The sequence below is a fragment of the Trichechus manatus genome, unplaced genomic scaffold, assembly GCF_000243295.1.
Source record: "Trichechus manatus latirostris isolate Lorelei unplaced genomic scaffold, TriManLat1.0 scaffold00153, whole genome shotgun sequence".
Lineage (NCBI taxonomy): Eukaryota > Metazoa > Chordata > Mammalia > Sirenia > Trichechidae > Trichechus > Trichechus manatus.
Genome location: NW_004444089.1, coordinates 4930503 through 4937181, shown reverse-complemented (window position 1 = coordinate 4937181; position 6679 = coordinate 4930503).

Sequence of the window (6679 nt, the reverse complement as noted above, 5' to 3'; positions counted from 1 at the left end):
TGTAACTAGATGACCATCAATCTACTTTCTCTCAGTGTAATATTTACCTATTCTCGACATTTAATATAAATTAAATTCTATAATATGTGGTTTTCGTGTTTTTTGTGACTAGCTCCCTTTACTCAGGATAATGTTTTCAAGGTTCTTCCATGTCGTAGCATGTATCAGTACTTCATTGCTTTTTATGACCAGGTGGTGTCCCATTGGATGAATCTACCACATTTTGTTTATCCTTTGATCAGTTGGTGGACATTTGGGTTGTTTCCACCTCTTGGCTATTAGAAATAATCCTGCTATGAACATCCATGTAAAGTTTTTGTTTAGACAGTATGTTTTCATTACCGTTAGGAATATATTTTGGAGTGGAATTGCTGGGTAAGACGGTAACTATGTTTAAGTTTTTGAGGAACTGCCAAGCTGTTTTTCAAAGTGGCTGCACCGTTTTACATTCCCATCCACAGTGTACGAGGGTTCCGATTTCTCTACATCCTCGCCCACACTTGTTATTATCTCACTTTTTTATTACAGCCCTTCCAGTGGGTATGAAGCAGTATCCCTTGGTGGTTTTGATTTGGTTTTAATGACTAATGGGACAGTTTTACTCTGTCCTATAGGGTCACGATGAGTTGGAATCCACTGGATGGCACTGGGTTTGGTTTGATTTTTGTTTAATGACTAATGATGTTGCGCATCTTTTCATGTGTTTATTGGCCATTTGCATATCTTCCATAAAGATATGTCTATCCAAGTCTTTTACCCATTTTTTAAATCAGGTTATCTTTTTATTATTGAGTTATAAGAGTTTTTTTTTAATATAGTCTATAGACAAGCCCCTTATCAGATATATGATTTGCAATTTTTTTTCCCATTCTGTGGGTTGTCTCTTCACTTCCTCGATAGTGCTCTTTGAATCACACATAAAAAAAAATTATTTTGATAAGGTTCGATTTATTTTTTTCTTTTGTTGCTTATGCTTTGGGTGTCGTATCTAAGAAACCATTACCAAATTCAATGAAGATTTGCTGGTATATTTCCTTCTAAAGGAGCCCTGGTGGGGCAGTGGTTAAGAGTTCAGCTGCTAACCAAATGGTCGGCAGTTCGAATCCACCAGCTGCTCCTTGGGAACCCTATGGGGCAGCTCTACGAAGTCCTATAGGGTCACTGTGAGTCAGAATCGGTTTGGTTTGGTTTTGGTTTGCTTCTAAAAGTTTTGTAGTTCTACCTGTTACATTTAGGTCTGTCATCCATTTTTTAGAATCCAGCCCCATTCTTTTGCATATTAATATCCAGTTGCCTCAGCACCATTTGTTGAAAGCAAGTAACATCTTCAATAAAATAATGAAACACCCAGTGTTCCCATAGGAGCAATGCAGTAAGCAGTACAGTAAGTTTAAATCCCAATAAGTGTCTGGCATCTAACTTCAATTAGTCATGATCGTAACATTGGGTTTAATTGCCAAGTTTATATAAGTCGTGCAGACTTGTTAGTTTAATTTAGCATAATTATTTCAAGTAAACATTGGCAACATACTTACCAAGCTCAGTATTATAAAGTTATATCTTTTATATACAGTGTCATGATGTGGTATATAAAAGTTCTTCCAATCCCCCCTTGTATTTACTGCTTTGATATTCTGCAATAAATCAGTTAAGTGAAGAAAAGCTTTGTGGGAACCCTAAGATTTATGAAGATTTCGAGATAGATTTTTACAGGAGAATGTTGGAGAACATTTCTTTGAATCACTTAAATGGTTATGAAAATGAGTTAATGATATCTAGTTGGCTGGCCTCTTTTCTTCATTAGAAATTTCCTGGCAGAAAGCTCGTACGAAGAGGTGGGACCAAGATGGGGGTGTAGTCAGACACTTCCAGTGGGCCCTCTTACAACAAAGACCCGAAAAAACAAGTGAATAGATTATATATGACAATCTAGGAGCCCTGAACATCAAAGGCAAAGTTGAGAAACCAGACTGAGTAGCAGGGGGAGGGAGAGACGGTTCAGAAGCAGCGAGGAGTTGCCAGACCTGACCCAGTGGCAGCTGGCACCTGCGGGCTGGATCAGCTGGCATGCGCGGTGAGGCAAGCAATGGCATTCAGCACGTGTTTTCTACATTGGGAGAGACCAAGCAACAGACAGTCTGCTCAGGCCTCCAGAGTCAGTGAAAAGTGGCCCTCAGTCCACAAAAGATAAGTACATGTGTTTAACCTACTGTGTGGATCAAAAAGTACCCTGTTTGGGAAGTTCTCTCCCATTTACCTGCTCCCTCCCCTCTCTGCACAGGGTTCCAGGCTGGCTTCAGTGATTGCCGCTTCCCCTGCACTGGAAGTAGGACCCATCACGAACCCTGATCCATTCTCCCAGCCTTGGAGAGGGAACAAATTAACAAAAAGAAAAAAATAATCTGCCAGCTCTCCTAAGCCAAGAACTCAGGGCAGGCAAAGCTCCTTTACCTAGGCACTGACATAAGGGGTCCATCGACTTTGAATGCCTTTCACCCCTGCATAGACCTGCGTGGGCCCACTTCAACAGCGTAGGCCCTCATTATCATAGTACAACAAGGTAGATACCTGAAGCCTAACTTCACTGTATCAGCTATATGGTGGAGTGGCACATTCATGGCATTTGACATCACTCCACCCATTAAGCAGGGTCCTCACCTACTCACCTCAGGGGCCTGAGGACTGGTGGCTCCACCCATGCCACCTAGCCACCTACGACAGGGGTCAAAGAATCAGGGGTGCCTCTCAGTCCTTACAGTCAACAGCACTGGGTGCCCATAGTCCAGATGCAAAAACTGCCCACCTATGTGCTGTTGGGAACAGGGACATGCTTTCCTCCCAGACACTCAGGAGTAGCCGTCAGCCCCCTGCCTTGCTCAGTGTGTGACTCCCTACTGCAGCCAGATAGCTGTGTCTACACCAATCACCCCTGCTCATCTAGGACTGTAGGTGAGAGCCTGCACCACACACTTGGTGATCAACTACCTAGACTCCTGAACTGAATCCACGCAAGAAAAGTAAACGAACTGCTGGGCTTACATGCCTAGTAACAGATCTAACAACCTGGTGACAGGACATTACAGCTTCAAAGGTGCCAATAATCAAAACTAGCTCACATGACCAGCCTATTTGGGCATATCAAAATAAAACAAAACAAGAAGCTAGGACACAGTAAGCAAACCTAAAATAAATAAATATAATAACTTATTGATGGCTTAGAGAAAACAGTCAATATTAAATCACATAAAGAGGCAGACTGTGATGGCTTCAGCAAGCTCCCAAAATAAAGAATCAAGAGATCTTCCAGAGGAAAAGAGCTTCTTGGAATTACCAGAGGTAGAATACCAAAGATTAATATATAGAACTATTCAAGAAATCAGGAAGGAGATCAGGCAAAATGCAAAACAAGCTAAGTAATATAAAGGCAAAGCAACAGGGGAACTTAAGAAGATTATAGAAGGGCACAATGACAAATTTAACAGGCTACAAGAATCCATAGTGAGACAGCAAACAGAAATCCAGAAGATTAACAATACAATTTCATAATTAGACAACTCAATAGAAAGTCATAGGAGCAGAACTGAGGCAATGGAAGTCAGAATTAGTGAGACTGAAGATAAAGCACTTGACACAAACTTATTTGAGGAAAAATCAGATAAAAGAATTTTAAAAAATGAAGAAACTCTAAGAATTATGTGGGAATCTATCAAAAGGAATAACCTACGAGTGACTGGAGTACCAAAATGGGGAGGATAACAGAAAATACAGAGAAAATTGTTGAAGATTTGTTGACACAAAACTTCCCTGATATTATGAAAGAGGAGAAGATATCTATCCAAGATGCACATCGAACCCCACATAAGGTAGATCCCAAAAGAAAGTCACCAAGACATACTATAATCAAACTTGCCAAAACCAAAGATAAAGAGAGAATTTTAAAAGTGGCTAGGGATAAATGAAAAGTCATCTAGAAAAGAGAGTCAATAAGACTAAAGTCAGACTGCTCAGCAGAAACTATGCAGGCAAGAAGGGAAAGGGATGATATACATAAAGATGTGAAGGAAAAAAGTTGCCAGCCAAAGATCCTATATTCAGCAAAACTGTTTCTCAAAATAACAGCAAAATTAGGGCATTTCCAGATAAACAGAAGTTTAGGGAATGTGCAAAACCAAAACAAAATTATGAGAAATCCTAAAGGGAGTCCTCCAGTTAGAAAATCAATAACATCAGATAACAACCCAAGACTAGAACATAGGACAGAGCAACCAGATATCAACCCAGATAGGGAAGTCACAAAAATAAATCAAAGCTAAAATACTGTAAATAGGGAAACACAGACATCAGTATGTAAAAGATGAAAACATTAAAACGAAAAAGAGGGACCAAAGAATGTAGCCATAGATCTTTCATATGGAGAGGAAGTCAAGGTGATATAAGGAAATAAAAGATTGGTTTAAACTTAGAAAAATACAGGTAAATATTAAAGTAACCACAAAGAAAATTAACAATCCTACACATCAAAATAAAAACAACAAGAAAAACAAAGACTCAGCAAATACAAAATCAACAACAATGAAAAAGATGAACAGAAAATGCAAAAAGAAAAACGACTCTGCACAGAAAATTAAGTGGAACAAAGAAACTGTCAATGACACACAAAAAAAGACATCAGAATGACAGCACTAAACTCATACCTATCAATAATTATGCTGAATGTAAATGGAATAAATGCACCAGTAAAGAGACAGAGAGTGGCAGAATAGATTAAAAAACACGAACCCTCTGTATGTGGCCTACAAGAGACACTTTAGACTTAAAGACACAAACAAACTAAAACTCAAAGGACAGAAAAAAAATATGTCGAGCAAACAACAATCAAAAAGGAGCAGAAGTAGCAACATTAATCTCTGACAAAATAGACTTTAAAGTAAAATTCACCAAAAAGGATAAGCAAGGACACTATGTAATGATTAAAGTGTCAATACACCAGGAGGACATAACCATAGTAATTATTTATACACCCAATGACAGGGCTACAAAATATACTCTAACTGCATTGAAAAGAGAGATAGACAGCTCCACAATAATAGCAGACTTCAACACACCACTTTCAGTGAAGGAGAGAACATCCAAAAAGAAGCTCAATAAAGACACGAAAGATCTAAATGTAACAATCAACCAACTTGATCTCATAGACATATACAGAACATTCCACCCAACAGCAGCCAAGTATACTTTCTTTTCCAATGCACGTGGAACATTCTCCAGAATAGACAACATATTAGGCCATAAAGCAGGCCTTAACAGAATCCAAAGCATCAGAATATTACAAAGCATCTTTTCTGACCATAAAGCCATAAAAGTGGAAATCAATAAAAGAAAAAAAAATCAAACACATGGAAACTGAACAACACCTTGCTCAAAAACTACCAGGTTATAGAAGAAATTAAGGACAGAATAAAGAAATTCACAGAAGCAAATGAGAATGAAAACACATCCTACCAGAACTTTGGGACATAGCAAAAGCAGTGCTGAGAGGTCAATTTATATCAATAAATGCATACATCCAAACAGAAGAAAGGGCCAAAATCAAACATTAACCTTACAACTCGAACAAATAGAAAGAAGAGCAAAAGAAGCCCCCGGGCACCAGAAGAAAGCAAATAATAAAAATTAGAACAGAATTAAATGAAATAGAGAATAGAAAAACAGCTGAAAAAGTTAACAAGACCAAAAGCAGGTTCTTGGAATATATCAGCAAAATCTATAAACAACTGACCAAACTGAAAAAAGAAAAACTGAAGAAGAAGCAAATAACCCAAGTACGAAATGAGATGGGCAATATCACAACAGACCCAGGTGAAATTGAAAGTATCATGACAGAATGCTATGGAAAATTGTACTCTAACAAATTTGAAACCCTAGAGGAAATGGACAAATTTCTAGAAACACACTACCTAGCTAAACTAGCACAAACAGAGTTAGAACAACTAAATAAACATATAACAAAAGAAGAGATTGAAAAGGTAATTTAAAAAATCCCAACAAAAAAAGGCCCTGGCCCAGACAGTTTCACTGGAGAATTCTACCAAACTTTCAGAGAAGAGTTAACACCACTACAACTAAAGGTATTTCAGAGCATAGAAAAGATGGAATACTCCCAAACCCATTCTATGAAGCCAGCATAACCCTGATACCAAAACCAGGTAAAGACACCACAATAAAAGAAAATTACAGACCGATATCCCTCATGAACATTGACACAAATATCCTCAAAAAAAAATTCTAGCCAATAGAATTCAACAACATATCAAAAAAAAGATAATTCACCATGACCGAGTGGGATTCATACCAGGTATGCAGGGATGGTTCAACATTAGAAAAACAATCAAAGTAATCCATCACATAAATAAAAGACAAGAACCACATGATCTTATTAATCGATGCAGAAAAGGCATTTGACAAAATCTAACACCCATTCATGACAAAACGCTCAGCAAAATATGAATAGAAGGGAAATTCTTCAACATAATTAAGGGCATTTAGACAAAACCAATAGCCAACATCATCCTGAATGGAGAGACTTTGAAAGCATTCCCCCTGAGAACAGGAACCAAACAAGGATGCCCTTTATCACCACTATTATTCAACATTGTGCTCAAGGTCCTAGCCAGAGCAG